Genomic DNA, 10719 nt, shown 5'->3' with positions numbered 1-10719 from the left:
AAGATTTTTCTCTTAATCATTGTTCTTCTGAAATTTCACCATGAGATGTACAGATTTGGATTATTTTTTTCATACTAGTTAATTTTGTTTTTTTTCAGTGAAAATGTCAGCATTTTCCTGGTCCTAGGAAATTTTTCACTATTAAATTTTCTATTATGTTTTTCTTTTTGATCTTTCTGTATTCTCCTTCTGTAATTCTTTTTAATTAATTAATTATTTAAAAATATTTATTTATTTATTTTTAAAAGTTTATTTATTTTTGAGAGAGAGAGACAGAATGTGAGTGGGGGGAGGGGCAGAGAGAGAGGGAGACACAGAATCTGAAGCAGGCTCCAGTTCTGAGCTGTCAGCACAGAGCCCGATGCAGGGCTCAAACTCAGGGACCGCAAGATCATGATCTAAGCCAAAGTCAGATGCTCAACCGACTAGCCACCCAGTCGCCCCTATTTATTTATTTTTGAGAGAAAGAGAGATGGAGAGCATGAGTGGGGTAGGGGCAAAGAGAGAGGGAGAGAGAGAGTGTTCTGTCAGCACAGAGGTCGAAGTGGGGCTTGAACCAGGAACCATGAGATCATGACCTGAGCTGATATCAAGAGTCGGTCACTTAACTGACTGAGTCACCCAGGTGCCTCTAATTAGTTAATTTTTATTCCAGTATAATTAATGTACGGTGTTATATTAATTTCATGTGTTCAATATAGTGATTCAACAGTTCTACACCTTGTGGTGTTCATCATAATAAGTGTACTCTTAAATCACCTTCAACTATTTCACCCATCCCCCCATCCACTTCCCCTCTGATAACCATTAGTTTGTTCTCTATATTTAAGACACTTCTTTGGTTTGTCTCTTTTTTCCCTTTGTTCATTTTGTTTCTTCAATTCCACATATGAGCAAAATCATATGGTATTTGTCTTTCTCTAATTTATTTCATTTAGCATTATACCCTATCTATGTTGTTGCAAATGGCAGGATTTCACTCTTTTCTATGGTGGAAAAATGTAATAATATAATAAATATAATATAATATAATATAATATAATATAATATAATATAATATAATATAATATATATAGTAATATATTATCAATATCTGCATCTATCTATATCTATATCTATCTATCTACATCTACATTATATCTTCCTCTTTACCCATTCATCTATCTATGGATACTTGGACTGCTTCCATAATTTGGTTATTGTAAATAATACCTCAGTAAACATAGGGGTGCATATATCTTTCCAAATTAGTGTTTTTGTGTTCTTTGGGTAAATAACAGTAGTGGAATTATTGGATCATATGGTTGTTCTATTTTGAATTTTTTGAGGAACCTCCATTCTGTTTTGCACAGTGGCTATACCAGTTTGCATTCTTGTCAACAGCGCATGAGGATTCCTTTTTCTCTACGCCCTCACCAATACTTGTTTGTTTCTTTCTTTCTTTTTTTTTTTTTTTGAAAGTTTATTTATTTTGAGAGAGAGAGACAGAAAGAGAGCAAGCGGCGGGGGAGGGGGCAGAGAGAGGGAGACAGAATCCCAAGCAGGCTCCATACTGACAGCACAAAGCCCGATGTGGGTCTCCAACCCACAAACCATGAGATTATGACCTGAGCCGAGATCAAGAGTTGGGCGCTTATCTAATGAGCCACCCAAGCATCCCTAATTCTTGTTTCTTGTGTTTTTTATTTTATTCATTCTGACAGGTGTGAGGTGATATCTCATTGTGGTTTTGATTTGCATTTCCTTTATGATTAGTGATATTGAATATCTTTTCATGTGTTTTTTGGCCATGTGTATGTCTTCTTTGGAAAAATGTCTGTTCATATCTTCTGTCCATTTTTAAATTGGATTGTGGTTTTTTGGTATTGATTTGTATATGTTCTTTATATATTAACCCCTTATTGGATACATCATGTGCAAAAACATCTTCTTTCATTCAGAAGGTTGTCTTTTTGTTTGGTTTATTTCTTTTCTGCCTTTTATCTGATGTGGTCCCAATAGTTTATTTTTGCTTTTGTTTCCCTTGCTTCAGGAGACATATCTAGAAAAATGTGCTATGGCCAATGTCAGAAAAATTATTGCCTATGCTCTATTCTAGGATTCTTATTGTTTCAGGCCTCACATTTAGATCCTTAATATGTTACAAATTTAGTTTTGTGTATGGTGTAAGAAAGTGGTCTAATTTCATTCTTTTCATGTAGCTGTCCAGTTCTCCCAACACCATTAGTTGAGAGGCTGTCTTTTTCCCATTGCACATTCTCACCTCCTTTGTTGAAGATTAATTGACCATATAATTGTGGGTTTATTTCTGGGGTTTCTATTCTGTTCTTTTGATCTATGTGTCTATTTTTGTGTCAGTACCATACTGTTTTGATTACTATAGCTTTGTAACACATCTTGAAATCTGGGATTGTGTATGTCCAGTTTTGTTCTTCCTTTTCAAGATTGCTTCAGCTATTTGAGGTCTTTTGTGCTTCCATACAAATTTTAAGATTATTTTTTCTAGTTCTGTGAAAAATGCTGTTGGTATTTTGATAGGGATTGTATTAAATCTGTAGACTGCTTTGTGTAGTATGGACATTTTAACAATATTTTTTCTCCTAATCCATGAGCATGGAATATCTTTCCATTTGTTTGTGTCATCTTCAATTTCTTTCATCAGTATTTTATGGTTTTCAGAGTACAGGTCTTTCACCTCCTTGGGTAAGTGTATTCCTAGGTATTTTATTATTTTTGGTGCAATTGTAAATGGGATTGTTTCTTAATTTCTCTTTCTGTTTCTTCATTATTAGTGCAAAGAAATGCAACAGATTTCTGTATAATGATGTTGTATCTTGCAACTTTACTAAATTCATTTATCAGTTCTAGTAGCTTTTGATGATGTCTTTAAGGGTTGGTTTTATGTATATAGTTCATGTAATCTGCAAATAGTGAAAGTTTCACTTCTTCCTAACCAATTTGGAGACCTTTTATATCTTTTTTTTAAATCTGATTGCTGTGGATTTCCAATACTGTGTTGAATAAAAGTGATGAGAGTGGACATCCTTGTCTTGTTCCTGATTTCAGGGGTAAAGCTTCCAATTTTCATCATTTAGTATTATGTTAGTTGTGGGTTTTTCATATATGGCCTTTATTATGTTGAGGTATGTTCCCTCTAAACGTACTGTGTTAAGGGTTTTTATCATGAATGGATGTTATACTTTGCCAAATGCTTTTTCTGCATATATATTAAAATGCACATATGGTTTTTATCCTTTCTCTTGTTGATGTGATATATCATGTTGATTCATTTACAAATATTGAACCACTGCAGCATCCCAGGAATAAATCTCACTTGATCATGGTGAATAATTTTTTTAATGTGTTGTTGGATTCAGTTGGATTGCTAATATTTTGTTGAGGATTTTGCATCTACGCTCATCAGTGTGTTGGTCTGTAGTTTTCTTTTTTGTAGTGTCTTTATCTGCTTTTGGTAACAGGGTAATGCTGGCCTCATAAAATTAATTTGGAAGGTTTCCTTTGTCTTCCAGTTTTTGGAATGGTTTGAGAAATATAGATATTAACTCTTTACATGTTTGGTAGAATTCACCTGTGAAGCTGCCTGGTCCTGGACTTTTGTTTGTTGGGAGTTTTTTTTTATTATTGATTCAATTTCATTGCTGGTAATGGTCTGTTCAAATTTTCTATTTCTTCCTGATTCAGTTTTGGCATGTTATGTGTTTCTAGGAATTTATCCACTTCTTCTAGGTCGTCTAATTTGTTGGCATATAATTTTTCAGAATATTCTCTTACAATCCTTTGTATTTCTGTGGTGTTGGTTAGTTCTCTTTCATTTCTGATTTTTAAATTTCAGCTCTCTCTCACTGTCTCTCTCTATCTCTCTCTCTTTTCTGAGTCTGGCTAAAGGTTTATCCATTTGGTCAATCTTTTCAAAGAACCAGCTCCTGGTTTCATTGATCTGTTCTATTGTTTTTTTAGTTTCTATTTTGTTTATTTCTGTTCTAATCTTTATTATTTACTTCTACTGGTTTTGGGTTTTGTTTCTTGTTCTTTTTCTAGCTCCTGTAGGTGTAAGGTTAGGTTTTGTTTTTGTTTTTTTTGTTTTTTTAATTTTTTTCCTTGGTTCTGAAGGTAGCCTGTATTGCTATAAACTTCCCTCTTAGAACAGTTTTTGCTATGCCCCCAAAGGTTTTGGAATGTTCTGTTTGCATTTTCATTTGTTTCCATGTAGTTTTTTTTTCCCTTGATTTCTCGGTTCACCCATTCCTTGCTTAGCAGCATGTTATTTAACTTCCATATATTTGTGCTCTTTCCAGATTTTTTCTTGTGACTGATTTCTAGTTTCATATCATTGTGGGAAGAAAAGATGTATGGTATGACTTCAGTCTTTCTGAGTTTGCTGAGACTTGTTTTATGGCCTAATATGTGATCTATTCTGGAGAATGTTCTATGTGCACTTGAAAAGAATGTTTATTTTGCTGTTTCAGGATTGAATGTTAAGAATACTTCTGTTAGATCCACCTGGCCTAATGTGTCATTCAAAGCTACTATTTCCGGGGCGCCTGGGTGGCGCAGTCGGTTAAGCGTCCGACTTCAGCCAGGTCACGATCTCGCGGTCCGTGAGTTCGAGCCCCGCGTCAGGCTCTGGGCTGATGGCTCAGAGCCTGGAGCCTGTTTCCGATTCTGTGTCTCCCTCTCTCTCTGCCCCTCCCCCGTTCATGCTCTGTCTCTCTCTGTCCCAAAAATAAATAAACGTTGAAAAAAAAAAATTAAAAAAAAAAAACAAAACAAAAAAACAAAAAAAAAAACAAAGCTACTATTTCCTTGTTGATTTTCTGTTTGGATGATTCATCCATTGATGTAAGTTGGGCGTTATAGTCCCCTACTATTGTATTACTATCAATTACTTCCTTTATGTTTGTTATTAGCTGTTTTATATATTTGGGTGCATAAGTATGTATAGTTGTTATAGCTTCTTGTAGAATTGTTTGCCTTATTATATAGTGTCTTTCTTTGTTCTTTGTTACAGTCTTTGTTTTAACATCTATTTTTCCAATATAAGTATTGCTACCCCAGATTTCTCTTCAATTCCATAAATGTTTTTCCATCCCTTCACTTTCAATCTACATGTGTCTTAAGGTCTGAAATGAGTCTCTTGTAAGCAGCATATAGATGGGTCTTGATTTTTTATCTATTCCATCATCCTATGTCTTTTTATTGGACTGTTTAGTTCATTTACATTCAAAGTAATTATTGATAGGTAAGAATTTATTGTCATTTTGTTACTTGTTTTATTATTTTTGTAGTTGTTCTCTGTCCCTTTCTTCTCCTGCTCTCTTCTCTCATGGCTTTGTTTGCTTTCTTTAGTGAGCTACTTGGATTCCTTTCTTTCTTTCTTTTTTTTTTGAAGATCTATTATTGGCCTTTGATTTGTGGTTATTATTTAGGTTTTTATTTAACATCTTCTTCATATAGCAGTTTATATTAAGTTGATGGTCCCTTAATTTGAATCCTTTCTTTACTCCTCTCCCCTCCATGTTTTAGGTATATGGTATCATACTTAACATTCTTTTATTTTGTGAATCAAATGACTGATTTTTATAGACATACTTATTTTTACTGCTTTTTCCATCCTGATTTTCATATTCCTGGTCTTTCCTTTCCGCTCAAAGAGTCCCCTTTAACATTTCTTGCAAAGCTGGTTTAGTTGTGATGAATTCCTTTAACTTTTGTTTACCTAGGAAACTTTTTTTTTTAAATGGGAGAGAGCATGCACAGGGTAGGGGCAGAGGGAAAGGGAGAGAGAGAGAGAATCTTAAGCAGGCTCCACACTCAACACAGAGCCTGATGCAGGGCTCGATCTTCAGACTGTGAGATCATGACCTGAGCTGAAATCAAGGGTCAAATGTTTAATGAACTGAGCCATTCACGTGCCCCTGTCTGGGAAACTCTTAATCTCTTCTTTCTTCTTAATGAAAGCCTTGCTGGATAGAGTATTCTTGGTTGCAGGTTTTTTCTTTCAGCACTTTGAATATATCATGCCACTCCCTTCTGGCTTGCAAAGTTTCTGCTGAAAGATCAGCTGATAGCCTTTTGTGGTATACCTTGTATTTTTTTTTTTTCCCTCTTGCTGCTTTTAAAATTCTCTCTGTATAATTACTTTTGCTATTTTAATTACTATGTGTCTTGGTGTAGACCTCCTTTGGTTGATTTTGTTGGGTCTCTCTCTGGGCCTCCTGGATCTGGATTCTTGTTTCCTTCCCCAGATTTGGAAAGTTTTCAGCTATTATTTCTTCAAAATTTTCTGCCCCTCTTTTTCTCTCTTCTCCTTCTGGGATCCCTATAATGTGAATGTTACTATGCTTGGTGTTTGCTGAGTATCTTAAGTCTACTTTCATTTATTATTATTATTTTTTCTCTCTCCTTTTCAGCTTGACTGCTTTCCATTACTCTGTGCTCCAAGTCACTGATCCAGTATTCTGCTTCCTCTAGTCTACTATTTATTCCATCTAGTGTGTTTTTAATTTCAGTTATTAACTTCTTCATCTCTAATAGTTTTTTTTTTCCATTTTCTATCTCTTTGTTAATGGTGTCACTGAGGTCTTCTACTCTTTTCTCAAGTCCAGTGAGTATCTTTATGACCATTTCTTTAAGTTATCTATCAGGCATATTACTTATCTCTGTCTCGTTTAGCTTTTTTTTGCTGTGATGTTGTCCTGTTCTTTCATTTGGGGCATATTCCTCTGTCTCCTCATTTTGACTAACTCTCTATGTCTGTTTCTGTATGTTAAGACAGTCAGGGGGCTCCTGGGTAGCTTAGCTGGAAAACATCTGACTCTTGATTTCATCTCAGGTCATGATCTCATGGCCATGGGATTGAGCTCTGTGTCCATCTCTGAGATGAGCATGGGGCCTGCTTAAGATTCTCTCTCTCTCTCTCTCTCTCTCTCTCTCTCTCTCTCTGAAAAGAAAAGAAAAGAAAAGAAAAGAAAAGAAGAGAAGAGAAAAGAAAAGAAAAGAAAAGAGAAGAAAAAAATAACATTAGCTGTATCTTCTGCTCTTGAAAGTAGTGTCCTTCTGAAGAAGAGGTCCTGTAGTGCGCTCCAGCGCAATGTCCCTTATTTGCCAGAACCTGGCACCTCAGCAGTGTCTCCTATGTGTATTGCATGCACCCTGCTATTATGGATGAGCCACTTTTTTCCTTCAATTTAGTCATCTACAATGGCTCTCTTTTTCCATTGTGGGCAAGGTTTGGTTCTGTATTGTTGGTGGGCCAGTCTGGGCCATGTACTTAAGTTGAGTCAGATAAAGTGTTTTCTAGAGATGCAGTAAAGGAAATGCACTGCTGAGGCCATAGTTGGACTGCTGTGTGTGGTTATCTTCCCCTCTTCCCAGAGCATGAGTCACTTTGGAGCGGTGCTGGCCTCTGTTGAGGTTGCTTGCACACTGTCAGATTTAAAGCACTGCTTTAGATGGGCTCCAATCAAGGGACTATTGGAGTGGGCAAGTCTGCAGAAGAATGTGGTGGTGGGGGCCTGTGGTTCCAGCAAAGTCTGGGACTTGCAGCCTTGAGGGATTGAGGCAGGCCTGGTTGTGTGGGCAGATATGCAGAAACCCATGGGGGGTGGGATGCATGGTGTTAGCAAGGGTTTTGCAGATATGCTCCGGTAGGGGACCTAGAGCTGAAGTCTGGTTGGAAGGGGCATGTCTGCAAGAGAATGAAGGGGTGGAGTACTCTGTTAGCAAGTTAGGTAGCCGTTTTTGATGCTGTGCTGGTTTCCACCTGTGTCTGTGTGTCTAGACTAGGGTGGTATTGGAGGGAAATGGCACCCACCAGCTCCTTTGCTCCTTGAGAAGTCTCCCAACATCACATGCCCCTCTATCACATACTCTCAGATTAGTAAACAAATCTCCCTCCTGTGTGCCCCAGGCATTTTTCAAACTGCTGCTTCTATGTTGTATCTCCACTTGGTTGTCTGCTATGTTGTCTCTCTAAGGGCGGGGTCTCAGTTTTCTTTAGCCATCCTAGATCTCCTAGAGCTGAGCCCACTGATTTTTAAAGTCCCACGTGTTAGACCCCACTGATTATAAGAACTCATGAAATTTGGCCCTTCTGATTGTTAAGGTCAAATGTCACAGAGATTTGTCTTCCTTGTGTGGGATCCCCATTTCTGGGGTGCCTGGTATGAGGGTCTGTTTGTATTTCCCCTCTCCTACCTGCATTGTCCCTTTTGGCCCCTAGACAGTTCCATAGTTCATTTAGTTCCAGACCATATCTCCACCCTTCTTACTCTCTTTGATGTGGCCTCTTCTGTTTATCTGTGGAGAGTCTGTTCTGCCAGTCTTCTGGTGTTTTCTGGGTTATTTACACTGATATGGGTGTTTTCCAGTTGTATCTTGGGACAAAGTGAGCTTAGGATACTCCTATCCTGTCATCTTCTCTGGAAGTCTCCCTCCTGTAACTCTTACTTGATAGATATTGGAATTCCTTGTGATATCATCCAAAATTCCATCAATCTTTTTTCTTATACTTTCCCTTTCTTTACCCTTCTGAATTATATTCTGGGAGAATTTGTTGACTTGATATGCCACTTGTGAATTTATTCTCTAGCTATTTCCATGTTATTCTTCAGCTCATCTAATGAATTATTTTTTAATGATAAAAATTTTATTAGAAATTAGTTTTTTTCTAAACCTAGATGTAATATACTTTTGAATTCCTCTGAAAATTTTAATTATACTTATTTTACAGTCTTCAGTTTGTTCTGTTAGCTTTATTTTTTCTAAATTCTAAATTAATGGATACAAGGTACACACAGGGGCCCTGGATTAAACATGAAAGTGGTTAATTTTAGAGCTAGAAATCATACTAGCTGTAGGTAATTTAAAAATATTTTGAATTATTATCTGTAACGCTGATCCTTTTCTACTCCTTTGTAATCACAAGGATGAAATGTCCAGTTTTTAAGAATATAGATTTTGCGGGGCGCCTGGGTGGCGCAGTCGGTTAGGCGTCCGACTTCAGCCAGGTCACGATCTCGCGGTCCGCGAGTTTGAGCCCCGCGTCGGGCTCTGGGCTGATGGCTCAGAGCCTGGAGCCTGCTTCCGATTCTGTGTCTCCCTCTCTCTCTGCCCCTCCCCCGTTCATGCTCTGTCTCTCTCTGTCCCAAAAATAAATAAACGTTGAAAAAAAAAATTTAAAGAATATAGATTTTGCATATAGTTTTAAATTAAAATTCTTTTTATTACTTCAAGGCCTAAACTTGTCTGTGTATTTGTGTGGCAGGATTTATATAAAACCTAAGACAAGCAGTACTTTCTTCCTATTATGTAGCTTCAAATTTTCATAGTAAAGAAGCAGTTGATTTAGCAGGGGATAAGGAGATTCCTATAAAGGCATTTCTATCATAGTATCTGAAAACGGGATAGTAAAAATTGAGAACTACTTACTTGATAAGAGTTATTGCTCTTGTCTCATGTTGAATTTCAGCATCACCAGGGTTTTCTTTCTTTCTTTTTTTCATGAGTGTTTTCTGTATGTTTTCTGCATTTTATATATTCCTCTTAACCTTTCCATTTTATTCTGTTATCTCTCCAAGGGTTCAAGATCCTTGTTACAAATGTTGTATTAGTTTTTGTACATGTCAGGATTAGTGGAGAAGTTGCAGTTTGGGAAAGGAAAATCTAAGAACAAAAATGTATAAGAAAATCAATCATTGTGGGGCAGAGACTTTGGCTATTTTTGTGGTGGGGAAGATAAATTTTTATTTTGCTTTAATTTCAAACTAAACTTACTGAATAATTTAAGGAAATACTGGATACCCTTTACACAAATTCTCCATATACATTTTACCCCACCTGTTCACTCTCTCTCTCCACACACACGTGTGTGTGTGTGTGTGTGTGTGCGTGCGTGTGTGTGTGTGTATGTAGACAGAGAGAGAAAGTTGGAAAGATTATGCCCCTTTAACCCTAAATATTTCAATGTGACTTCCTTAAGAATAAGAACTGTTTTATGTATTATCAAAATCAGTAAATTTAACAATGATAGAATACTATTGTCTAATCCATAGTCCTTATTTAAATGACATTAATTGTTCATTGTTCTAATAATGTTCTTTATGGTAATTTTTAAAAAGTGGTCTGAGATCCCATCCAAGATCATGTGTCAGGTCTCTTTAATATCTTTTTTCTAGATCAGATCAGAATCAGATCATATCAGAAAAGATCTCCATCTTTTCTTCTTATTTTTAAATCTTTCTTTACCTTGGTAGTTTTGTGTGTGCATTTGGGGGGCTTTCATTTAAACACACACATAATATATGTATATATAACTTATATACTATATAATACATATATAAAATTTATTTATTTATTTAGAAGCAACAACAACAAAAAGAATAATTACTATGTCCTGAAAAAAGAAAGGCATTTTGAGGACAGTAGACTGTAGTTTTTGAGTTTTTTTTTACAGTTTATTTATTTATTTTGAGAGAGATAGAGACAGTGTAAGTGGGGGAGGGGCAAAAAGAGGGGGAGAAGAGTTCACAAAATTGTGATAATGATTTAGATACCTAACTAAATGACTGTTAAAAGTCTTTTGCAAGATGAGATGCAGTGATTCTATTTCACTTAAAAATAACTCAATAAAGGACCTGCTGATTATTAGGAGAAATTATTTATTGAATTCAGAAAAGAAAGATTCTTTTAAATAAATTA

Source organism: Leopardus geoffroyi, chromosome C1 (assembly GCF_018350155.1).
Source record: "Leopardus geoffroyi isolate Oge1 chromosome C1, O.geoffroyi_Oge1_pat1.0, whole genome shotgun sequence".
Classification (NCBI taxonomy): Eukaryota; Metazoa; Chordata; class Mammalia; order Carnivora; family Felidae; genus Leopardus; species Leopardus geoffroyi.
Note: the sequence above shows the minus strand (reverse complement) of the source record.